The sequence below is a fragment of the Gorilla gorilla genome, chromosome 6 (genome assembly GCF_029281585.2).
Source record: "Gorilla gorilla gorilla isolate KB3781 chromosome 6, NHGRI_mGorGor1-v2.1_pri, whole genome shotgun sequence".
Taxonomy (NCBI): Eukaryota; Metazoa; Chordata; class Mammalia; order Primates; family Hominidae; genus Gorilla; species Gorilla gorilla.
Genome location: NC_073230.2, coordinates 97,616,851 through 97,644,228, shown reverse-complemented (window position 1 = coordinate 97,644,228; position 27,378 = coordinate 97,616,851). Strand labels below are relative to the sequence as shown.

At 38.3% G+C, this 27,378-nt stretch overlaps 1 protein-coding gene across 7 annotated transcripts in view; it reads left to right on the top strand.

Annotated features, from left to right (window-relative positions):
- Positions 1-27,378, top strand: part of CDK14 (cyclin dependent kinase 14) — a 635,487-nt gene that overhangs the window by 590,099 nt on the left and 18,010 nt on the right. Inside the window, exon 15 of one of the 7 annotated variants that reach the window (XM_063708266.1) lies at positions 515-918. The exons of the other annotated variants lie outside the window; for them this stretch is intronic. The gene's annotated coding sequence lies outside the window, so the exon portion shown is untranslated. Of the gene's footprint in view, positions 1-514; positions 919-27,378 lie in introns of those variants that run through there. 7 annotated transcript variants of the gene reach the window in all.

The following is a 27,378-nucleotide window of genomic DNA, read 5'->3' as shown; positions in this document are numbered from 1 at the left end:
GTAGAGTTGATATTGTAGTAACCAGGCTCCAAAAGTGTCATTCTAATGAAAAACAGCACTGTTTGGGCAAATATTTTCTGGCATCTTTATATTTCTTTTAACTGGAAACAGAGAACATGCTGGCTTGGTATCATGACTATGGGATACTGTGTTTTCTAACAAAAAACAAATTGTGGAAACAATTTTGCCAAGAAAAATGAAGGTGGTTAAAAGGTATGGAACCCAGTACTTCTGGCTGCTCACATCTAACAACTTCATGGCCATAGATTGGCCTGTTAACTAAGAGACTCAGCATGGTCATGCTGTTGCCTGCTCTTATTTTCTAAGATAACACTTAATCATCCTCTGTCTGCCTACTGCCTCAGTGGTGAAAATAAGCATTCTGTAGATATGAATAACTTAGCATCATGAGAATTATAAACACTTGGACATTTGGAAATGATATCTGAAATCTAAAATAGATCTAATTATCAATTACCCATAGCCAATTATTCAAGGTCCATATTATCTACAGTGTTGGCCCAAGCTTGCTGTCTGGACCGATGGGAGCAGAGGATGTGCCCAGCAGCAAGACGAAGTGGAGCTGGCCAATGGGCTCCAGACCACAGTAATCTCAATGAGCCGGGGAAGGAAACAACAATGGACAGAAAGCAGCTGTCTGAGTTGTGCATGACAACCGAGAGTCCGCCAGAAGTTAGGCGACGGGACCAAAACTGAGGTTACCAGCCCAGGACAGGAGGTTCCCAATGCAACTTGGTGGTGGGTTCTGGTGTATGGCCATGATGGTGTTTATAGGACACCTGTACCCTCAGTCATGGATGGTGAGGGAGCTGTAGTGGCACGGCAATAGAGCTGCTGAGCTCTGGTGAGCTCGGTTTTCCTCTTGTTTTCAGCTTCTTAACAATATACTACCTTTTCAATGCATGAGTGTGATGGGAAGTCATTTTTACTGGTTAACAGCTAGGATTTGAATTTGTCTCAAGAAGCATACTACTTTTGTCTGAAGAAATACTGATTAGAGATTATACTTAGGAATGTGATCCACTCAGATTGGGAAAATGAGATGATACAAAGATTTCCTTTAGAAAATCCGAATTACTTTGTTCAGGAGGGAGAAAATGAAGATGAAAGAAAATGAAAAATAATAGGGAGAAATGAATCATCTGAGTGTCAAAAGACCCTGTGCCCTCGGCTCTGCCTTCCCCATCATCAGCAAATTGCACTGGAAGCATCTAATGTGAGCTACAATTTATTGTGCATGGCCCATTCCAGCCCAGGCCCCTGAGAGCATAAGTACCACCTCCACCCTGGAATTTATAGATACCTTGGGGACTGTGGACTTCCATGGGCTGTGGAATTGGCAGGGTCCCTACCAGTTTTACCCCGACTTAAAGAGCAGGAAAGTCCCCAATCACCATCTGGATAATATATGTATAAAGATTATGTTATGATAGGGAGGGGATATAAATTCATATACATAGCCTGCAGTCTATAAATACTTGTACTGAAATGTTCTGTTCAACAGATGATTGAAACCTATAGCCAAAATTTGGTGTGTAGTTATCTATTGATTTTACTTGTCCAGGTTTACAGGTAATCAAATATTTATACTATATATATTTTTAAAGATTTTCTTTCTCTGTTTCAAACTCCTTTTACTATATTCCATGCTTGCTATTTCCTTTTTATTTACTTTATTATAATATATTTAACAAGCCTAGTTATGTACATGGATGTTATGGGTTTTTCAGAATATAAGGGGTCACTACAAAATAATACAATTACTCTTACAGGCCCATACATTTAAAAATCCTCATTTCTTCATTCTATAATTGCATTGTAAGCATTATATATTTATACAATTGTTTATCATGAGGCTGGAGGCAGCTCACAAATTTATATACAATACAAAATATAAAATAAATTATTGACTCTCTCCAGAGTCACTGATCTCTGGGAGCTCAGAGTTTAGTTGGGAAGAGAAATGTGGAGACCCACATACACCTTGGAAAGGCGTATCAGCAGAGAAGCAATGTGAAAGAGATATGGGCAATTGGTGTCAAAATTCTGAACAGAGGGACACTGCCTCTGACTTGGAAGACTAATGGTGGAAGTGCATTTGATCTGGGTCTGGATAGGTCGATAGGATTATGGATATTGTGGTATAGAGGTAGGGAGTAGACAGAGAGGATTCAGGAAGGAGCCTCCCTAGGCGCAGAATCAGTGGTGGGACAGCCAGGACATGCTATGATGGCAACACGGGCCAGAGAGTGGGTTTCTTAGAGTGGGATGTAAAGCCAAAAAACTGAATTTACTTCTTTTGGAAAGCAAGACATTTTCTGTATAATTCACAGTATATCCTGAGAAAAATCTGAGTGGTGAGATTACTAAAATGCAAGGTTTATTGTTTAGAGCGGTATGTTTTTCTACACTACCAGAGCAGAGTGAGAAATAATGTAATATTATGATTACAAATAACAGCACAAGTTGTTTTCATGATAGGCTAATTTTAAAAATGGCTGCGGAGTGAAGGTTAAAAAAATCATGCTTTTACAGTGAAGTCATCAATCTCTTCATTATTTTAGTTACATTCCCTTTTTAACAAATCCTTTCCTTTACTGTTTCAAAACATTTGAGGCAGACAACTTCTAATAATAAATGAATTCAGATACACCTAAAATGACTTAAAATCTAAGAAATGATTGCAAAATAAATAGTTAAACTGAATATTAAAACAACAAAGCTATAAGATACTGCTAAATCCTTCTTGACATTCGGCACATAGCTAGAACATAATAAATAAAATATTAGTCTTAGATTTCCCCTCATTTGTGAATCAATAATTTCTAATAAAATTCATAAAATGGCATGTCAACATGAAATTTAAGTACATTTTTAATATAACACTGAAGTAATAAAACCTACACGGAAGTCGAGAAAGTAGATTAGCTATTCTGCCCTCTCCAAGCTTGACACTTAGGCAAGAGTAACTTTTCTCTTGATATCTTAAATGTTTGTTATTTTTTAAAAACTAAGAAAGAGAGGCACATAAAAGTGTACAGTCACTGCCTTCTCTCACAGGCCAGTGGGATTTGCATGGACAGACTTTTGGAAAACCCTCAGTGGGGGACTTTGTAACACATGGAAACATTACATAGATTACATAAGGATTCTGACAATTTTCCCTTTTATGTGTTAAATATTTATTTTTCAGATATTCTTAGTAATCATTTAAGCCTTGTATGGAAAGGAAGTAATTTTTGTGTTTCTCTGCTATGTTTAAATTTCTTTCACTCTCCCAGAAGGCTTCATGGCACAGGTGGAAAGAATGTTTTTGGGAATGGGGAAGGTGGGAGCTAGGAGACCCACTGGGAAGCTCACGCCTGGAGAGCGGTCAGTTCTGTGAAGGTGCCAGTGGAGGAACAAATGGGAGGAAGTCATGTTGAACTGGGCAGGAAACCGGGAAGGTTAGGGGAGGGAGAGGAGCCAGGCCCCAGGGCCAGCTGTTGGCCTATAGAGCATCTGTAGTGACAAAGAGCAAAGGCCGCAAGGTCAGACTACCAGAGTCAAGTCCCAGGCTTAGTACTTACTGACTCTGTAACTTAGGGAAGTCACTTATCCTTTCTACACTTCTGGTTCCTCATTTACCATATGAAGAAAATAATAGTCATATCTACCTCATAGTATCGTTGTGAGGATTACATTAAATAGATTGAATTAATACATATAAAGTACGTAGAGTGGAGACAGACACAAGGCACATGGTAAGCGATCCATAAACTTTAACCATAATTATTAGAGTTATAGGTGCTCTTAGGGAAGGGGCAGGTAGTTGGAGAGGGCAGCCTCAGCTTGGATGTGTGGTGTCGCCAGTGCCATCCCAACTCCTTTCTCTGGGAAATGTCGGGGCCCCTAAATGCACAGTAATACCAGTTGTGCAGGCAGCACACTTATATAGTTGTTCCTCAGTTACCATCCCTGTCTTCAAAACACCAAATCTATCTGTATGTTCCTAAAACTAGCACTTGTGTATAATTGTTCACACCACTCCCAATAGTGATGATGGGAGTTTCTCCCTGAACCACAAGGTATTAGATTGTATTAAATGTGTTGTACAAGCTTGTAGTAGGTGAAAGCAGCAAAGAAGATCTTCTTGCTGGATCATAGTTATATTATCCCCTCCAGCCCCAGAAACTGCTCTTCATGTCTATTCTGTGCTATTCATGTCTATTCTTCATGTCTTGCTGGTCCAGGCAGTTGGGAATAAATGGATGCAAGGAAGTGACTAGGTCCTTTAGAATCCAGCGCAAGATTTGACAAAGCTGCTGACGGTGTTGCAATGTAAGCGTTCCTAACAACAGGTCAGAGATTTTAAATTGAGGAGTTTGGACTGAAGGGGAAAATATCACTGCAGTTACTCTGAATTCCTTTTTTAATATTTTTAATTGACAAATTACAATTGTATAGACGTATGGGGTATAAGGTGATGATTTGATACATGCATACAATGTGGAATGATTAAATCAAGCTAATTGACATATCCATCACCTCACTTACTTACCATTTTTTGCATTGGAAATTTGAAGTTTACTCTTACTTTGAAATACACAATACAGTATTATTGACTGTAGTCACCCTACTTGTGCAGTAGACCTCAAAACTTATTTCTCTTGTCCAATTGAAACTTTATACCCTTTGACCAACAACTTCCTTTCCTCCCTCACCCTACCCCACTCCCAGCTGCTGGTAATATTCAGAATTATTAAGGAATAAGATGATCCATATGAAAAAAATTCTGGAAAAATTGAGTTTGTAACATTAGGTGCACAAGTTAATTGTTATTATAACCATTTAGGCTAAGAAGATAGGTAGGCAATTGATTAAGGCTTTAGGGTCCAAGGCATGGGCTCAAGTTTTGCAATAACACCTACTAGTTGTGTGGTCATATTGGATTCATATTGCCTAAGACATAGTGGCCTCATTTTGAAATTATGAGTTGGATTTAAAACATCCACCTCGTAGGGAAACTATAAGGATAGATGCTTGACAGGGCACGTAGCATACAATATTACTTACATAGCAGAACGTTGGCAACACACTAAATGTCCAATAATAAGTGAATGGTTGAATAAATTACGGTATAGCTATATGATGTTCATTAGTTAACAAACCATTCTACCACTGATGAACAAGTGATTACAATCAGCTGAGATCCAAAACTATGAGGAAGTCTTAATTTTGTCGAGTGGAAATAATAATTATAATAATTAATATTTATATAGTGCCTATATGCCAGGCCCTATTAAAGTCCTGTACATGTTACTCATTAAATCCTTACAACAACCCGAAGAGAGAGCTACTGTTGTCAGCCCCATTTACCACATGAGGCTACCATGGCAAAGGAAAGATTAAGAAACATGTCCAGCTAGTAAGTGATCAGGCCAGAGTCAGGGTAAAGGAATTGGGGGATTTGTGTGTAGTTAGGAAGTAAGGAGGATGAAAGATGGCTCCTCCAGGTCTCATCAAGCTTTGTGATTTCCTAGACAAATGCAGGAAGATTTGGCTATGTTGCAGATGAATAAAACACACCATTATTACATTGTTGGCATTATAGCAGCTGGCCCGAAATACAAATGGAAACTGTCATACTCAGAGTGGAAAGCCCTTCCAGTGTCCAGATTGGCAGCAGATGATTCTGCACTCCCAATATCCAGTTGCAGACTGTTTTCTGCCTGCCTGCTCTACACTGCCTGCCTTTATTGAACACAAACTGTGACGTACTGAAGAAATCCAAGATAAATTTGTAAAACATCATGTCAGTCCCTTTCTAGTCCCAGTATCCCCTGGTGATCCAAGGTTGGGGTCTAAAAAATAGAACAGAAAAGAGAAGAGGAAACAGACACTAACTTGCCACAGATACACATAGAGTGAAGGAGATATTTTTGTTTAAAAGACAGACAGCTGAGAAACAGTTATTTGATCCCTGCTGCTTGAGGGACAGTAGGGAAAGAAAGGTATTTTTGTGATCGCTCTTCAGCGTTCCCTATGCGGCCTGGTTCATACAGTCACAACAAAAAACCCACGCTCTAATAATACATTGCAACCAACCACAGATATGTTGCAAGCATTATGCACAGTAGTAACTAACATTCAGTTTCCTTTTGATTACTTCCAGGCCTGTGACATTTAGATTGTTGCACATTTCTTCCAACCTCAGAGCATTCAGAGTCAACAGCGTACATCTAATAATCATGTGCTGACATAGAAACTGTAAGGAGTTTGTGCCATTTATCTGTCTTTCATCACACTAAGGGTAACAGAGCAAATGAGCACCGTGTTAGGAGTCCAAATACATGAGTTTTGGACTAAACCTTGTCACTAACTAGCTGTGGCCTTGAGCATGCCATTTAATCTCCGTGGGGCCTCTGGTTCCCTTTTGTGAAATGAGGAGAGAGTTTTGGGTCTCCAGGACTCCTTTCAACTCCAGTGTTCTGTACTAAGTCATCAGTGAGTTCTGGCTAGTAATAGCTTCAAAAGGTAATAGTGCTCATCACATTCCACCGAGTAAAATCATAGAGCAGAAAGACCAAGAAAGTGGACATCCCAGCTGCTTTTAACGTTTACTCATCAACAGGGCTTGGCTCAAATAGTTCTGAAAGTAATCCATGCATAACATTTCTGAAAGGGGAAGTAAGAATGTCATCTTGCATTTGAACATTTTAAATGTCAAATCCTCTGCATTGTTAGTATTTATAAAGTTATCTCTATGGCATTATTACTATCAAAGTAATCAATCATAGATTTATTGAGAAATACAAACATCAATGTTTTTTATCTCACGTAAGTATTTTCTGTACTAAATTTTATTCTGTTGCAGCATACTTGACAATTAGTGATTTGTAGGCTTGGTTAGCACATGCATACTTTTTAAGCAAACTAATGTAATGTGAGAGAACAGTTTTCAGTATTTCCCTCTATTGGTATTTGTGGGTGCCCTTCAAACTACTACACCGAGCTACACAAACCAACTATCACAAATGGACTGTTTGCCAAATGCCTGCTTCCCTAATAAGGAGGCAACGTGTTACTGACACACTTATGTGTAGAAGGTCTTATGTAGAGAGACTTATGAAATGCATATCTGGATTCCTATATTTTTTCACTGAAGTCTAACAAATTCATGTAGTCAAATCTTAGGAAAGGAAGTGTGTTTGGTAGTTTGAGCCTGCTGTCTATACAGGCTCAGTGTGTCTTCTGTGAAAGACCAAATATCATCCCAGTGGACCTGACCTAGTTGAACATAAATACACCATTGAGGAGCTACTGGCTTCAGAATTAATAAAATGTATAAATAAATAGGATGGCCTTGTGAAGAGGCTAAACTTGAAGTGCCTATTAATTAATTTTTTAAAAAGCAAAACAGCAGCTTATAGCTACTCTACTGATACATTAATCTATGAAATGAAATTGTATCATAGAAAGCATTCAGATTATTTATATTATTCATATTTTATAAGATTTTTAAATGTGTTTAACCTAGAAGGGATCATAATGCAGAGCCTTATGCTGTTCATAAGATACTGACAGAGTGTAGAGGCATCCGAGTAATTTGGCATTTTCGCTTTTTATTCATAAGGCCCCTGAGTATGTGTGAATGTGTTTGTAAATATATCTCAATTTCAGTTTTTGTCATTCAGAGAATATACATCAGTTCTTCTGACTAGTCCCAACAACACAACCCAATGTGTGTCTGAATTGATCACTATTTTAAAATCTAGAGAGCTGGGCAGTCTCTGTGCTCTTGGGCCTGCAGGTGAAGCTCATTAAAGAATCAATCACCAGTGAGGGCAACCGCCCAGGCCCTCACTTCATTTGATAATATTATCCAGAAAAGAGGAATATTTTTCAGTTCTTTCTCACCTAGGCAGAATTTTGAGAAGTAACCGAAAGATGAGACTGAGAGTTATAATTGGGTCTTTAGTATAGACAAATTGTACTATGTCTTTTTAGTTTTTATTTTAAATCCCCCTAAAAGGTCACTGGATACAAAGACAATCTCTGAGTTTATTGAAGGGAAAGCCACAAAGCTGTTATATGCAGCTCTATCTATGCCTATTTGTATTTCACAGTCTTTTGTCACCCAACAACACACAGACAAAATGGAATTCAATCTCAGAATTTCTTTACTGTCTTTTAAAGATTTTCTTCATGGACTTGTTTCCAACCAACGTTGAAAAATAGTTCTAATTTTTTAAAAAAGAAGAAACAAAGGGCTCTCCACATTTGCCTTATTATATGACGTCTTTTCTGCACTCACAGTGGCAAATGTTAGAAGTACATTTCAAGTTGCAATTCACCTGGATAAATGTCAACATGAGGCCATAAGGTAGCTTTTCAGCTTCCTCTCCTGGAAAGTGCTTTGGACATGGCAGCCATTGCTACATTCACACTGAAACAGCTAACTGCCCAGCTGATTGTTCTTATATAATGTAGATAGGGTCATGGCTCCAACGTGAACCAGTCTCAGTGCGCATGTTGGAGTTATTTTCTGGGTGACTAATTAGCTCTCAACCTGGTATCTTCATTTTGGATCCCAAATGATCCAAGTGGACACCATGATGTTGCCCCCAAATAATAGATGGCTTCAGGCCCTCTGATGCAAAGAGAGGCCGTACAGCCAACTGCCTACATGTGAATGCTAGGTTTGCCATTTTGTTGCTGTGCAAATCACTTAACCTCTTAGGAAATAATATTTTCATCTTAAAAAAATGGGAAAAGAATAGTGTCTACCACATAGGGTAAAAAATGAAATTGTTGTGTAGAAGGTAGTTGGCTGTTCACATTTTACAAGATTAGAAAATGTATTTAACCCAAAGTGAGATTATAATGCAGAGTCTTATATTTTGGAAGAGGGTGCTATAACCTAAAAACTGATAATTGGGGCTGGGCATGTTGGCTCATGCCTGTAATCCCAGCACTTTGGGAGGCCGAGGTGGCTGGATCACGAGGTCAGGAGATCGAGACCACCCTGGGCAACATGGTAAAACCCCGTCTCTACTAAAAATACAAAAATTAGCTGGGTGTGGTGGCGCATGTCTGTAATCCCAGCTACTCGGGACGCTGAGGCAGGAGAATTGCTTGAAACCGGGAGGCGGAGGTCGCAGTGAGCCGAGACCATGCCACTGCATTCCAGCCTGGCGACAGAGTGAGACTCTGTCTCAAAAAAAAAAAAAAAAGATAATTGGGCCACTTTACATATGGTTATGTGAATTAAATAAATTAACTTTTGTAATGTAGTTAGAACAGTGCCTGGCACATAGGAAACATTTTGTTAGTATTAGTTATCATTAACATAAATTCAGGTATATATTTATTACAGTCAAGAAACCTCTTACAGACTTATAATTGAGAAATTAAAATATAACACAAATTTTTAAAGCTGTTTAAAGTTTCACCTTACTTGCCAGGCATGATGCTATTCACCTTTTATCCATTATCTTTTTAAAGATTATATGATGCATTGGGGAACATGAATTTTTCTCTCTTAAAAAGAAATTAAACAATAGGTAATAAAGGAGCAGATGTTTTCTATTTTACATGTAGACCAAATATCCACTAACACAAGTTACATTTTATTTCTTAAGTATCACACTTTATACCATCATGCTTCATACCTCTCAACATTTTAAAAGTCTTTTCTCATTTAGGAATTCATTTTTTATTAATGGGTTTTGAGATGTAGATAAGACAAGGGAGATTATTATTTTCAATTCACAAATGAGGACATTAAAGTTTTGTGAAACTGAAGGGAAGTGACCATCCAGAGTCATAAAACAAGTTCATGGTCCAGGATCACAGCCATGATCTGGCCCCCTCCCCCTCCACTGTGCTGGGCCGTGGACTCATCTGCTTCATACACATCTGCTGAACAGTTATTTCCAAGCACTGAATAGAAACCATCAGCCTCGCATGTTTTCCATAGCTATTGATTGTGCCCCTACTCTTCGTTCATCTTGTGGGTAATAAATCCATCCATTTAAAGACAAGAAGAATTCAGTGTTCAGCTATGGTCTGCTACACACATGTCCACTTTCCTTACATTTTCTTTGAACAGAACACAGTAAAATCTATTGTACAGCTCACCGGCGTGATACTGCTTTGATAGACACCGAGTGACCTAATATACACACTCCAGTGTACTCTAATCTGTGGTCTCCCAGCTCCCACTCGGCAGGAATTCTGAGATGTTGATGGAACCCCATGATTTAACAGAGCAGCCGGGCTGCCCTTTCACCCCTCACACTGGTTCTGACAGCTGCCTGCCATGTGTAGAGAAAACCTCACAGGCTGAAACCCTGTCACAGAGTAAAGGTCCTTGAATAAACATACAAGCATGATCATGCTACTATTCTAAAATTAAATTGTTTTTTTAAACTGAATTTGCAGTAGGGACATTTTACAGCTGAAGATCTAAAGCACCCCAAAGCGGGCCAAGTACCCTCTCCCTTTAAAAATAAAACAAAATAATACACACAGTAAGCCTGGTCTTGTTCACACTTATTTGAGTTACCAGTTTTTCCTCAAGTGGATTAAGCCAATTTACCAATGACCAGATTTTTCTACTCTGAAACAGTAACAAGCCTGCCAGAAATGATGTGCAGCATTTTCCTGGCTTAGTTCAGAAACTCGATTTGTGTTTAAGCTGTCAATTTAATCCACACTGCCTTTTTACTTTTATCAGGATATTCTTCAGGTAGAAAAGAATGGAGGGAGGCTTTAGGCATGACTACCGTCCTAAATATAAAGTTGGTTAAAAAAAACAAAAATCCCTACTCGGCTCAAATAGCACTGTGCTTTATAATTCATTCTTTTCACATACAGTACCGTGCGTTATCATGGCTAATGTTTTCCTGCTGAGCTGCCATCATCTTTTGTCAAGCTGTCAGGGTTTTAAATTGAGGTACCTTCCACATTTGGATAGAGGTCATTATCCTGTTGCCTGGTTGCATTGCCTCTGCTGAGCAGGTTAACTGCTTGAGGTCTTTTATCTAGATAAATGTTTCACCAGCACTTTTGCTCTGTGATGACACGAGCTGTTCCTTAGAGGTCAAATAGTGATGCTATGATAAGTTGTTCCCTGTATGTTCACAGATATGGAAAGGACTGGAGTCCAAACTTCATTAATAGTCCTAAAAATAATAATAAATGCTCATTTTAGCATATTTCTCCACAAGATACTGGATTTTGGGGCTCTTTTAACATTCCCTACATGCTGATTTTATATACTGGGAAAAATAATGCCTTTTAACTATTTTATTGTTTCAGTATCATGAATGACTCCACCAAGTGTGTCCGAATCTACTGCTTAGTTCTGATGATGGCAGAAATAAATCAATGTGGGTGTGTGTAATAGATAATAAATAATGTATATTGTTATTTGCATGGGTTACCAATATTAAAATAATATTTAGAGTGAAGACCATGATATTTGACACCTTGGTACTCCTGTCCACATAGAAAAATTATTTTTAAAGTGGAGAGATAGAAATAAATCATTTCCCCTCAGTGAAAATTGATTTGTTAATTAAAAATAATTTTGATTAGCTTGTATTCAATTATTTTCAATGAAGAATACCAAATAAAAAGGAAAATAATTTTAAATGATTTTGACATAACCAATTAACTTTTACGAAAAGCTCGTTTGTAAATTCTGTTTTCAATCGTTTTCTTTTTCTTTTCTTTTTTTTTTTTTTTGAGACACAGTCTCACTCTATCACCCAGGCTGGAGTTCAGTGGCGTGATCTCAGCTCACTGCAACCTCCACCTCCCGGGTTCAAGTGATTCTCCTGCCTCAGCCTCCTAAGTAGCTGGGACTACAGGTGTGCACCACCATCCCCAGCTAATTTTTGTATTTTTTAGTAGAGACAGGGTTTCACCATGTCGGCCAGGCTGGTCTCAAACTCCTGACCTCAGATGATTTGGTGATCCACCCACCTCAGTCTCCCATCAATCCAATTTTTAAAACTGGCTTTTCCAGGCTGGGTGCAGTGGCTCACACCTGTAATCCCAGCACTGTGGGAGGCCGAGGCAGGCAGATCACAAGGTCAGGAGATTGAGACCATCCTGGCTAACACAGTGAAACCCCATCTCTACTAAAAATACAAAAAAATTAGCCGGGCGTGGTGGCGGGCGCCTGTAATCCCGGCTACTCGGGAGGCTGAGGCAGGAGAATGGCATGAACCCGGGAGGTGGAGCTTGCAGTGGTGGAGCCGAGATCGCGCCACTGCACTCCAGCCTGGGTGACAGGGCAACACTCCATCTAAAAAAAAATTAAAAAATAAAAATAAACTGACTTTTCCATTTGAAGCAGACTTCATCTCCATATTTGCTATGACTAGTGTTGTTATATGAACTAAAAGATGCTTTTATTAGTAAGTAGAATAATTTTTTTTAATATTGGAGAAAATACCACTTGAAACTATGGTCTCTTAAAATGTAAGCACATAAAAACACATGGAAATAACTTTCTTGACACTACATAATTTGAGGCCAAACTGCTCAGATTTAATCTTTGACTAACTCATTTTCTAATGGATGGTTTATTTAGTGTTGTCTTTTGTTTTTTGTTTTTTTGAGATGGAGTCTCACTCTGTCGCCGAGGCTGGAGTGCAGTGGCGTGATCTCAGCTCACTGCAACCTCCACCTCCTGGATTCAAGCGATTCTTCTGCCTCAGCCTGCCAAGTAGCTGGGACCACAGGGATGCACCACCACACCCAGCTAATTTTTGTATTTTTAGCAGAGACCTGGTTTCACCATGTTGGGTAGGCTGGTCTCGAACTCCTGACCTCAAATGATCCACCCACCTCGACCTCTCAAACTACTGGGATTACAGGCGTGAGCCACTGCACCCGGCCCATATTTAGTGCTGTCTTTTAAAAATGTGTACTGTTATTTTCTACAATTGATTAGATTTTTAAATTGTTGTTTTATGATAGAGGGTCAGTTGTGTGCAGTCCACAAATTTTATCATAAAACAAAATTTAAATCCTGCCTAGAGGTAGCATCTTATTATTGTGCTTGGGTTTATGAGGTTAAATGCAGTGATAAATTTATTCACTTACCCAGTAAGATCTGTTAAGAGGTATAGAGACAAACATGAATGAGACAGAGTCCCACCTTCACTGGAAGATTCTGTATTCTCTTTCATATCCATTACTTAATATTTGCGTAGTTGCCCAAGCTAGAAAGCTCAGTATCTTCCATGACTTGCCCCATCTTTTAACCAGACATTAAGTGAGCCACCAGGACCTGTTCATTTGCCTCCTAAATATTGTCTTAAAATCCATTTTCTCTCCTCCACTCCCCATTGTCTGGTCGCCTTAGCTGAGGCCCTCTTTATCCTTCATCTGCTTCCTAAATGGACTTCCTCCCTCTGGTTATTCCTACTCCTTACCACTGCCCATTTTCCTCACTGCTAGAAGAGATTTATTTCCAAAACTCCAAATCTAAGCAGTCACTTCCTGATTAGAAATGTTCCAGTGGGTCCCATAGGCTAGATGGTGAAGTAAATAATTCAGAGGACTGCATGATCTGTCCCTGATTGCTCTTTCCACCTAATCCCTAAAACCCACTCTGTGTTCCCCACACAGAGTTGCTTGGGGTACAGAAGATGCCTCACTCTCCCGTTCTGCCAGACTGAGCTCCCTACTGTGGAAATGCCCTCCTTCCTTATTCTCTTAGACTTATTTCTCTAAGAAGCCTTTTTTTCACTTCTCCAGGAAGAGGTAATTGTTGTTCCTCTTTGACCTTGTACCTTACTCTTTCACTCACATCAGATTTTATTTTTATTAATTATATGTCTCCCCCATGAAATTATGAATTCCTATTAGGTATGTTTCACATCCTATTCCTGTAGTTTTTGAACGAGGATCAATGTACCCCTCATGCCCAAACTTTCTTAATTTTCCCATGTTGTTCTAAAATTCATCTGCTTGAGAATACCTGCTGCTCCTTCTTTTCTAATGGCCTTTCTTCTCCTTTACCAAAGAAAATGTCATCTGTCCCCATCTTACTGGGTAGAATTGTCTTGAGCTGTGCAAACTTCCATATAACAAACAAAAGGTTACATTCACTTAGTGGTGTCAGAAAAGCCTCCTGTAATCAAAGCCTCCTGTAATCAAACCAGGTTCATTCTAGCAATTAGTACTTATTCTGTTCTTCCAGGGATGCATCAACTAAGTTGGGGAGAAGAGAAGTCATCCTCATTCACCTCATTAAGAGGTGCATTCCCAATTAAAGTCCAGTTTTGGGGTGCAATGGCACACTCCTGTCATCCCAGCTTCTAGGGAGGTTGGAGCAATGGGATCACTTGAGCCCAGGAATTCAAGACCAGCCTGGGCAAAAGAGTAAGACTGCATCTCTTAAAAAAAAAAAAAAAAAAAATGCGGCCAGGCACAGTGACTCACGCCTGTAATCCCAGCATTATGGGAGGCCGAGGCGGGCAGATCACGAGGTCAAGAGATGGAGACTATCCTGGCTAACACGGTGAAACCCCGTCTCTACTAAAAATACAAAAAAATTAGCCGGGCGTGGTGGCGGGTGCCTGTAGTCCCAGCTACTCGGGAGGCTGAGGCAGGAGAATGGCATGAACCCAGGAGGCAGAGGTTGCAGTGAGTGGAGATTGCACCACTGCACTCCAGCCTGGGCGACAGAGCGAGACTCCGTCTCAAAAAAAAAGTTTACTTTTATTTTTAATAATTATTTTCGAATTTGTACTATTTTGTTAATTTGATCATTTATGTACCAATATAATTTTAATAATGATTCAATCCAGAAGAAAATCTTAAATGTTTTTAATCTTATTAGGAATTTTTAAAAAATTAGATTCAAACTTATGTACATATTTATGCTATAGAGTATTATAGAGTAATAAATCAAGACATTCCAGAAAAAGAACATATTACATTAGAATAAAATTCTATAAGGGAAGTGCACTGGAAGTACTAAAGGAGAAAAAGGATCCTTTGTAATGGATTCAGTCTTCAGATTCCCCTTGTCAGCTGAGGTGCAGAAGCACAACCACATGATTAACGCAATCAGAGATCCCCACCTTGAGTAAGCGTGATCATTAATGCTTATCATGAAAGATGCTTTGCTAGGGATACAAAATGCATCACAAATTCACCTCCCTTCTGCCTTCAAGGAGTTTACCCTTCCTAGTTTTGGAGAAAAGTTTAAATAATAATACAATTTGTGCTGGGTCTATTAAATAGTCATTAAGGTAATATTTAATGATCATGCTTAAGTATGCTCTATGCCTATCATTAACTCAAAAAAGCAGGTTGCAAAACAGCTACGTATCGTACAACCCCATCTCTGTAACGCAAGTATACACATACATGCATAGAAAGAAGACTGAAAAATATCAGCAGAATGTTGACATTAGTTCTCTCCTGATTGAGTTGGATTATGGGCGAGTAGAATTGTTTTTTTGCTCATATGTGACTTCTACAATAAAGATCAGGAAAAAGCTGTTGTTGTTATTTTTAATTAAAATAAAACAGCCTATGTATGTCAGATAAGTAATGGAGTAGATGAGGGTCTCTCCGCAAGGTCAGGGAGGAGAACCCATGCCAGGGGTGTTTTGGTCAGAAATGCCTTAAAAGCCAAAGTGGAACTTGCCTGGGATTTAGAGGAGGAGAAAGGAAGAGATGAATATTCAAGGAGGCCAAAGGGGCAGACATAGTGCTTTTACATTTTTTTATTATGGAAAATTTTAAACATATGCAAAAGTAGACAGAATGAACTGCCATGTACAGAGCTTCAACAATTGCCAACTTTCAGTTCTTTTTTCCTCTGATCTACATGCACTCTCCCCTTCCTACCCAAATTACTTCACAACAAATCCAAGACAACATTGTTTCCTCTTAAATATTTCAGAATGTGGTTCTATAAATACCATCCGTTTTAAACCTAATCACAACACCATGGTCACACTCTCCTGGCCAAAACCAATTTCAGCACTTCCTTAATACTATTAAATATTCAGCTAATGTTTATATTTCTCTGATTGTTCTGTCAACAATGTTTTTAAATTTATTTGAGTCTGAATTTCTTCCCTCCCTCCATCTCCCTTTTTCTCTCCCTTTCCCTCTATTCACCTTTCTTTCTTCATAAAATTTTGTGGAAGAAGCCAAATGACTTGTCCTTTAGAGTTTCCCACAGTCAGTTTTGCTGATTGCATTCCTGTGGTGTCCTTTAACATGTTCCTCTCTCTCCCATATTTTCTACAAATTGGTATGTAGATCAAGAATTTTGATCAGATTTAGGTTTAATTTTTTTTAAGGCAAAAATATTTTGTGATGGTGATGTATATTTCTGTAGCTGTTAGTGATCATTTCCTAGATCCACTAATCCACTGAGGATTACAAAATGATTATATTCTGTCTAATTCTATCAGTTCTTTATAGTTTATTAGCTGGAACATTTCTAAACAGAAAATCTTCCCGTTATTATGTTATTTTGTTGCCCTGAGGAATCTTTTATATAGAAAAGACAAGATGAAGGCTTGGTTCTTTCTCTTTTCAAAATAATGAGTAGTTTCCTAATATCCTCCAAAGGTGATGGATGTGTTTTAATTTATTGCAGTTATTTTTTTGACCAATGGGAGACTCGTCAAGTTTTCTTCTGACCCCTTTTGACCAGACCCTAAGAATTTCTAATAGCTTCCTTTCTTTCTGGTATGACAAGATGTTCCAGACTCATCTAATGTTTTTCCTGCTCCAGACATGGAATCAGTCTTTTCTATCATTGTCTACAAATTGTGAGGTCACAATTTGAGTGCTAAGGGTAAACATTGCTACTAGGTTGATCATTGTTCCTATACCTTTTTAATAGATTATGATATGTATGTTTCTTTTTAAGATGAAACACATTACAAATTTATATTCATAGTTATAATTCAAATTCAAGATTATGGAGTTTTCACTTCCCCTTTCTGATCTTAAAATGATATCTCTTTCTACACACTGGAAATTATGGCTAACTGATTACTCATCTGCTTTATCCCACACTGCACACACACTAGCCTCAGAATGGCAATATGATTAATGAAAATGGGTTCAGATTTTTTCTTCCTTTTTTCTCTTTTTGCAGTTCTTTGTTTTTACTAGGGTATTCCAATGAGAAATATACTGTATAATCTAATTATTGTATAGTACCATAGTCAAATTGCTATGTTTTAAAATCACTTGCTGTAATTATTCTCATATACCACCAACTAGATAGATAGGTTTTTTTTTCTTTTTAGGATTGCCTTTTACATTTTTTTGTTTAATAATATTGTAAAATATATAGTTTCAAAGTCAGATTGATAAAATAAGGTTTATTCAAAGAAGTCTACCTCCACCTCTGTCTCTCCTTCTCCTTATGCAATTTTTTTTATTTTATAGCTTAATGGAAAGTAAAACATAAAATTAAAAAAATAGGATATATATATAGAAAAGAGGGACAGGGATAGAAGGTAGACTTTATAATATAAGCAAGTACGTATCTATATTTATGAACTCCCCTCTCTTAGGTAAATGGTGATGTGCTTCTCTTTATACCACTATATGCACCTACCACCTGCCATGCTTCCTTTAAGGACAGCTGGAGAGAACAAAAGGAAAAAATATGAATGGAAAGCACTTTTTCTTAAAGGAAAAGCCTACACAAATATAAGAGATTCATATTAGAAAACCTAATTTTCCAACGTGAGATTATTCGGAGACTCAGTTTTTAATTAACATTTTAACCAGATCCTATTCCTTATAAATGTTGAGGAATAAATTTTTCACCAGAGAGGGAAAGCCTGTGCTCATTACACTAGCTGAAGCAGAGCTTTCCAAGGCGTATCCATTTATATGCAACAAGTAAACATCAGCTCTGAGGGTCGCGTTGCAAACTTCTAATGTTTAGTTCACTTCTAAGGGATTTAATCAACCTTCAGGATATATGATTCAAAACTCCTAAAAAAGGTAATTAAGAAAAATCCTTTCTATGGCAAGGAAAAAGCAGATTGTTTCCATTAATTTTATGAGTAATTTTGTTTTTGTTGGCTGAAAACTAAACCCAGGCTGGGGTGGTGCACAGTGGGAGGAAGGACTTATTAAAACAGCACAGAGTTTGTGTGTGTCACAGACATACTTTACTACACAGTCATATAAGCACATGTGTGCACATAGACCAGCCACTGCAGCTCAGTGTTTTCAAAGCTGGTCTCTTCTCCCCTTACAAGTCAGTTTCTCCTCTCACCTTTTCTACCCTTACTTATTCATGGTCCCATTCTGCACCCAGTCACTCTAGCTCTCCTTTCATCTGCATTTCCTATCGGCTTCCAAGACTGGCAGGTCTTTGCTTTTAACAGTCTCTTGATTTCCCGCCCTTTTCTTTCTTCTCTCATCTCATGCCAATATATTTCTGTAAGAGTTTCTCCAGGCTCAACCAGTCAAACAACAAACACTTACTGAATGCTTGCTATGACTACAGGCTCTCCTTCATTCCCTTCCCTTCTACATTGAATGGTGACACATAACATGTCATTCCCTTCTCTGAGATCTGAACTGACACCTTAGTTCTTTCCACCTCAAGTCTAAGCTCCTCTGTTTTAATTTCAATACCTGTTACAATCTGATTCCATCCTACTAGAATCTACCCCCAAAGTCTCAGTTTCTCTATTCACACCAGATTCTGTCTCCATGCCTTATTTATTCATTGTCTCTATACAAATTTATTGAACACCTGGCCTATGCCAAGCACAGTGGTAAGTGCCTAAAAATAAGAAATGGTTCTTGGCCCAGTGTGTTGGTTCACACCAGTAATCGCAGCACTTTGGGAGGCCAAGGCAGGAGGATCACTTGAGGCCAGGAGTTCAAGACTAGCCTGAGCAACATAGTGAGACCTGTCTCTACTAAAAAATTTTTAAACCAGGCGCTTAAAATTACATTTTTTAATAGACGTAATCCCAGCTACTTGGAAGATTGAGGCAGGAGAATCGCTTGAACCCAGGTGGCAGAGGTTGCAGTGAGCCGAGATTGCACCACTGCACTCCAGCCTGGGTGACAGAGTGAGGCTCCGTCTTAAAAAAAAAAAAAAAAAATTAAATTAGCTGATTGCGCCACCACCGCACTTCCAGCCTGGGTGACAGAGTGAGATCCTTTCCAAAAAAAAAAGAACTCCTTAAGAAGCTTCCACAGTCTTAAGGTAGAAATGTGTAAGAAAACAACATAATGTGGTATGATCAAGGTTTTATTTATAAAGGTTTTACAATGTGCTGGGTAAGTTCGGAGAAAGAGTGCTTGTTGATTCCACCTGAGGAGGACTAAGGAGGCAGGCTGCCTGTTTCCTTTAAAGTCCTGGAAAGTTGTCCAAAGGGGACCAAGGCCAAAATGAAGGGAAAGCTGAGAGTCAAAAGCTAGTATATCTTCTTAATCAAAGACAGGAAGAAAGAGAGTCTGAGTGGGAGCATGTGAGGACAAGAGGGAGCTTCTAGAGAACGATATTAGAATGGGGATGGCTCCTCTTTATTAAATGGTAGGTGTTTGGTGTAAAGTTGCTGAATTGGTGGGATGAAGGCAGTAGTGGGAACTCATACATTGAAGCTGAGGACTACTGTAGCATAAGCACGGAATCAAGGTTGAAAATGGTTATGATGGAGCAGGAAAGTTGGGGTCAGATTGAGAAGGGCTTTGATTGCCAGCCCTGTATGCAGTTGGGGGCAGGGGCCTCAGAAGGAAGATTGGCCAGGCAGTAGGGTTGGGGTCGGTCATGGGTGAGGTGAACTCCAGATTGATTCTCCTAGCCACAAATCCTAGAGAGGAAGGGCATCAACCTAGCGGAATGAGACACCTTTTTCTAATTTGCATAAAGGCATGCATACGTTGCCAGTGGTAGCCCCAGCTGTCATCTGTATTTTAGGAAAAGGATTCTGGCAACAAGTGTTTGTTCATGTATTCAATTACTGTTTATTGAGTATCTCCTATGTCCCAGACATAATTCTAGACCCGGGGGACTCAGTGGTGAATAAGACACACACATTTCAACCCTGAGTTCAGAGAGAGTAAACAATGATATAGAAATAAAAGAACTATTTAGAAAACTGTTGCCCTTCCCTTGGCCTTTCTCTATCCAATTCTACTAATCCTACAAAACCCAGCTCAGTTCTAACCATCATGCCCTGCTTGGTCGATAGCCCCTATGAATCTCCTTTTCCAAAACTTCTATTTTTAAAACTTTGTTTAAAACTATACTTTTTTCCTGATTACAGAAGTAACACATGTTCAGTATATAAATGCAAAAACAATAGAACTACACAATATGAAGAGGACATACCTCATAATCTCACCATATAGAACTACTTTCCATTAGTACATATTCCTATAATGATTTATCTATATACCCACCAGTATATTATTGTCATTGCCATCATTATTACATTCATGAGCATCATTATAAAATGGGCAAGTTACTCCCAAAACTATGGGAGGCTTTTTACCTAGAGAGAGCATAGAATTATTTTATTTTTACAACTTTGTTGAGATGTTACCACATCCTAAAATCTACCCTTTAAATATACTTTAAATAAATATACTTAAATATTTAAATAAATTAAAATATTTTAATTTAAATACTTTAAGTTTAAAGCAATTTGGGGGTTTTTAGTGTATTCACAGAGTTGTGCAAACATCGCCACAATCTAATTCCAAAACATTTTCATCTACTCTAAAGAGAAACTGCATATCCATTGGCTGTCACTTTCTATTCCCACTTCCCCCAAACCCCCACAGCCTCAGGCAACTACTCATCTACATTCTGTTTATGTGGATTTACCAATTCTGGACACTTCATATAAATGGAATCATGCATATGTGGCCTTTTCTGACTGGCTTCTTTTAGTTAGTGTAATGGTTTCAAGGTTCATCCATCTTGTGGCATGTGTCAGCACTGTCTGCCTTCCTGTCTTCCTTCTCCCCTCCCCTCCCCTCCCCTCTCCTCCCCTCCCCTCTCCTCTCCTCCCCTCCCCTCCCCTTCGATTCCCTTCCCTAATAATATTCCATTTTATGGATATACCACATTTTATTTATCTGTTCTCCAGTTGATAGACCTCTGGTCATTTCCAATTTGGGGCTGTTATGAATAATGCTGCTATGAACATTAAAGTGGCTGCATAGTTTTACATCCCCACCAGCAACATACAAGGATCCCAACTTCTCCCCATTATCATTGATCTTAGATAGGCCAATTGGCTCCTAATGGTTCACTTATTGTTTATGTACAAATTACAAAAGCTTGTCTTCCAAGTTTATGGTAAAGTTTGAAAAGCTACTTTTGAGTGAACCCTTCTCTTTGGAGAAAAATATTTATTCAGGTTAATTTTCTTCACCAGCAGGACACAGTACACTCTAGTCTTTCTCTTTCAGTGATCACATGGATCCACAATGTAGGGTTTTTTGTTTGGTTTTGTTTTTTTGTTTCATTTTTTCTTTAAATTCTGAGACAAGGAAAAAGCCTGAACTTGACATCAAGTACTGGGCTGTTGCCGACCCTATAAAATCTGTGACAATTAAAATATTCTCTGCATGTTAGTCAGTTATACCTTTTAAGAGGAGAATATGGACATGAAATGTTATACTTGGTAATGAGCTACAATAAATCTGCAGGAAGAAATACCACCAAAATCAGGTTAAAAGGGACCTATTAGCTCAATTAAAGCACAAGAACAGGATTAAATAAAGCAGTGGTTGAGAACAGTTAAATTATTAAAAACTACATAATTATGTGCATATCATCACATTTCTTTTAAAATATTGCTTTAATTCATTTAAACATGATAATTACTCTTTGTGCTTGTAATAAGGTATTGTTTTATTTTAAAATATGGTTAAGTACTGATGAATACTCATCTCGTAGTTCTTTGTCATGTGCCACAATCCAAACATTGCTCTCTTTTCGTATTGCAGTCAAGACCCATGGGAATCAGTAGACAGCTGCTACAATGTCAGCTTTAAACCAGAATTTTAGTGAGGGCATATATCATGGGGACTATGTGGGAATTTCTTAAGACAGATGGTCAGCAACTTCTTCCAAACATTTCTGAACAGAGTGTTCTTTTCACCATTAATCCCATAATTATCTTCCTTTTTATTATGAAGTATCACTTTTATTTGTTAAGAATTGTAGTAATTTTCAGATCAGGAAGAGTAAAGGAACCAATATTTATGAAGTGATCCCTGAATGCTAAGATTTGCTGAAGTGGCATCGTTGTCTAGGGTAAATACCCAAGGTCTGTAGTCTAGTGCCAAGAAGATTAAGGACACAGACACACACGAGGAGTGAGTTTAGGAGTGGAGGTTTAATAGGCAAAAGAAAGAGAAAGGAGAACAGCTCTCCCCCTTGCCAGAGACAGATGGGCTCCTAAAAGGGAAAAACTGACCATACTGCACCATATTTTATAGGCAGGCTTGAGGAGGCGGTGTCTGATATATGTAGGGTCCACAGATTGGTTCGACCAAGTGTGACATTTACATAGTGCATGGGGAAGACTGGTCACCCCACCATAATCTTATTATGCAAGTGGAGTCTTTGCCTGGCCTGCGCCATACTGTCTTCTCCTTACAGTACGCACGGTTTAGCAAAGAGAAGGGAAGACGGAGCTGCCATTTTGAACATGCCTAGTCCCAGGTAGCCTTTTCCTATTGGCACAACTGCCGGCATTCATCCGTGCAAGCTTCCAGCTTGCTTGTCTATGGCTGCAGCTTGATTTTACAGGCTGTTCTTTATTAGAAAAGAAAATGATTTGGGGGCTGCTTTTCATTAAAAGGAAAACCTTACCAAGGACTTCCGTACCATCGCTATCTGCCGAAGTAATTTCTTCTTCTGCATGGTTACTGTGTGATTCATTTTTTTTTAAAAAAGGACTTTGATTTCTTGTGATTTCCAGTAATTAAATGAAGATTTTTAGGAGTATCATTTAAACATTCCTCAGATATGTTAACTCATACCCTTTATAACTGATAATGAACATTGTAATGAAATGCTGCAAGTGTTTATAACCTCTCAGTGGAATTGAGGAAAGAAGTAATAGAATCTGGTGCTTATCTCCTCCCAAACTAAGCAATTGAAAGCAATATCCAGGCAAAACAGAGCCCTCAATATCAGTGGAATTCCAGAGTTGGACTGAGTTGTCAACTTTTTCCCCTGGATTCTGAGTCTACCAGTTAAGAGCTAGAAACTCAGGGCCAAAGTGTAGTATATGTTATGTGTAGATGGATGGATGGATGGATGGATGGATGGATGGATGGATGGATGGATACATACATACATAACTATTTTTAAAATGTCACTACTGTGTTATGTTTAGAGTAAGAATTTCAGAATCTCTAAATCTTGGCAATTAAATAATTGCCAAGCCCAAATCTTCTGTCTTAGTGCTCATTATAGAATATGGTTATAGAGAAACTAGTCATTGGATTAAGAAAGTAATTCCATTGCCTTATTACCAATGTTATACCTCAAAATAAGGTCTGACTGTAGAGCAACAGTGTATCACTACCTTGTGTAATTGTTGATGAGTTTAGAAATAAGAAACTCAAACATAGTTTCTTTTCTGTAAAGAAGAGGATAAAATAAAATCTTTTTAGATTTGAAGTGTTCCTCTTTAGTAACAATCAAGTGCTCAAAAGCGTGTTGTTATTTTTTTTATTTCTTCAGACATGTGTCTTATGTGTTTGTAATTAACAAGATTAAGCAACATTTGACATTTATGATTATTTTCAGCTTAGCATATTATCTTTTTCCTCTTCATCATTTTACTTCATCATTAATGCTTTGAATAAATATCATTACAAAAAAATCAACAAAATAATTTAATTTGGATGTAGTGTGAAGCATGGAGCTTATTTTACTTCTTATTTCCTTTATGAATAATTTTATCTTAAACATAAGAATATCAAAGCATTAAATAATGCTCATCAACTAAGCCAAATGCCCAATAAGTCTAGCTTTTCATTACAAGTACCAAATATTACTATCTCACAAGTCCACAATTAAGGGGTCAGCAGTTCTTCATCACATTTAGTGTGTGTGTTCATTATACAAATAATAAATGCATTCATATTGTAAAGTATGCAGATAATATATAAGAATATCTAGTAAAAGTTAAAGTTCTCACCCTGCAGAAAATCTTGGTCTCTTCACTATTGATAGTTTATGTGTATCTTTTCAGATCATTTTTGATATGCATGACAATTCCCACTTAAAATTTCAAAGGATGTTATTACTTGAATTTTACTCTGATTCTAATTATATGAAATTCAGTTCACCCGATCTGAAAGTGATATTCATATGAGAATCCCAATTTTTTTTTTCACCAGATATTTGGAAACTTTCCTATTGCTAGAAGAAATAAACACAAAAGTAGAATGCTGTAAAGAGTGTCAGATGTATCCAGTACTACTATTGATTTTTCAACATGAAAGCATGAATTTTCTTGTATGGCTTGTGGTATTTTTCTCACTACCTTATCAAAAATGTTCTACTGTGTTTCAAAAACAAACCTGTCCTTCTGCCTACATAGCATAAGAGTTAACTGCCATCACAATACCATAGAAAGAGTATGGGTTTTGGAGTAATAAAACCTGAGTGTTAGTTTCAACTTCACCCTTTAATAGCTGTGAGTCGTTAGGTAAATTATGTGTATTCTCATCACTTTCCTCATTTCCTCATCACTGAATAAGGAATAGCAAAACTAGCCATCTCCTTAGGATTGTTTTCAAGAACACATACATTGCAGTTTTTGTCCAAGGACTTATGATCCAAAATAGACATGACAGACATTGTATCATTCAGGATTGACTAGGTTTTGTGCTTGCTTGATATAACAAACCTTTATTTCTTACACCATATGTCCAAATGTAGACATAGAGGGGGTTCTGCTCATTGTTCACTCAGAGACACAGGCTGAGGCCTCATCTTCACAAGGTGCTTCCTCAGTCACCTTGGAAAGGGGAGGAAATGAACCAAGATAAATAGTGGCCCTTAAAGCAGCCACATGGATGCACACATTTCATTGGTCAGGACAGGTCAAATGGCTCAGGGAAGCTGGGAAAGACATTCCATTGAGGTAGAGAGCTGAAAATTAGTGAATAAAACTAATGACCACCACAGAAGTGTTAGCAAATGTTAGAAATAATATAAAGTAGGAAAGGATGAAAAGTCATTCTTTGTTATTTTGTTTCTTGTTTTTGTCTGTTTTGTTTTTGAAGTCGGAGTTTCACTCTATCACCCAGGCTGGGGTGCAGTGGCATGATCTCAGCTCACTGCAATCTCTGTGTCTCAGGTTCAAGCGATTGTCATGCCTCAGCTTCCTGAGTAGCTGTTACTACAGGCATGCACCACCATGCCTGGCTAATTTTTGTATTTTTAGTAGAGACAGGGTTTCGCCATGCTGGCCAGGCTGGTCTCAAACTCCTGACCTAAAGTGATCCACCCACCTTGGCCTCCCAAAGTGCTAGGAATACAGGTGTGAGCCACCCCACCCAGCCTATTCTTTTCTTTGATCCCAGAGAGATCAAAAGAGACTTCCAAGGGAAGATAACAAGTCTGGGGACACAAATGGGAGACTTGGGTGGTATCAGGCATGGAGAGGAACATAGCTTGAAAACCAGTAAGAAGAGAAAGTGAGGGAGGGATGGCATCAAAGTGAAATGATTTGGGTCTCATACGTGTCTGACCAGAGATCAACCCCACACTTTCAGATTTGAGGAGGGTTGCAAACTTCAGCCTAAGTTTACTCATCCTCAGTGGCCCCTGTACATCATCAGATGGGGATATCTGTCCCACAAAATGACCTCAAGGCCACACAACCCCACTTTTCTGCTCAGTTCTTGATATGGCTTCTGGTGTCTGGTCTCACTGTAGCATTGTGGTGTTACTTTTGGACTTTCTACAGTTCCTGGTGCTTCTTTATCATGAAAGATCACTTACCAAACCAGAGTTAGCAACACCACAGCTTCATACACCACTGAAACAATCACACAAAGTTTTCTGTCCCCTCAGAACCTCTAAAGAGCACTCTGTTTTCTTGGTGCTTGAAAATAAAGGGAGTGAGCCTCCTTTATTATTTACAAGGAAGACATGTCAAATGAAAAAGTTTAAATTTCATTATGCCAAGTCCAGTTTTTTTCTTAAACTTCTTTAGCTTAATTGTAGAAAGGTTACAAGTCTACAAGATGCTTAGGATTCCATATATATATATTCATATATATTATATATATTCGTATATAATATATATGAAAATAAGTTATGTACATATGTATATATACGTAACTTATTTTCAGAGTAGTTCTTCAAACATACCACAAACTGTGTTCAGATGGGGGGGTGGGATGTGTTTATGTTTGCGTGTATGTGAGTACACTGAGGGAAGGAAGAATAAGGAAAGGGGAAATGTGAAGCTTCAAGAAGGGGAAATGAGGAATGGTCTTCTTGCATTTGATCAGGTGGAGAACTGTGGTCAGAAAATGTATGTATGCTTTGATTTTAAACTCTTAATGCCTTCTTTATTTGATGCTCAAGGGAAGCAATGGTACAGAATTAAGTGGTATAAAATTAAAATTGTGTGGATCAGAGAACTGGAGCAATTCTATTCAAATTACCTTGAACACCCAAGCCAGCAAGCAGATCAGCGGTAGGAGCAAAAACAGGCATGGTTACTATAGCAACCTTATTCTGATTGAGGAATTGTGATTCATACCTGACCCCACATTTTCCTTTCCTTTCTTAATTGGGTCCTGAAGATTTATAGTGCTACCAAACCGTCTCACAGAGAGATACCACATAACCAAAGATAGCTATCTCCTAGCAAGGTAGGCACAAGTAACTTGGGATGAACAAGGTTCAGGGTAGATAAAGCTTAGCCAGGGAGATAAAAGTGAGCAAGAATCATCAGAATGCCAAGCCTCCAGGCCATGTCCTGCTATACCACAGCCCTGAAATGACAGAACCAAAGTAAGACCATAGAAGACGGGTCAGTCTGTGAACAGCAGATAGAAAACCATGAGTTGCTCTTCTAATGATCAGAAAAACACTCATGGATAAGGGAAACAAATCTTTGTCCAGAAAGTAGGAGTGGGAAGTACATCTCCAGCTTGCATTTCTGAGTTTCAGCTTTCTCAACTCTAGGACAGACTAAAAATATATACCTTGAAATGTTGCTGTAAGGCCCAGAGACACAATAAATTCTCTTCAACTACTCAGATTAGTTGTCTGCAATCCCTTCTGAGAGGGAACTTATGGGTGGCCACACTAAGAATAATTGCAAGTTCTTGGCTGATGTTTTT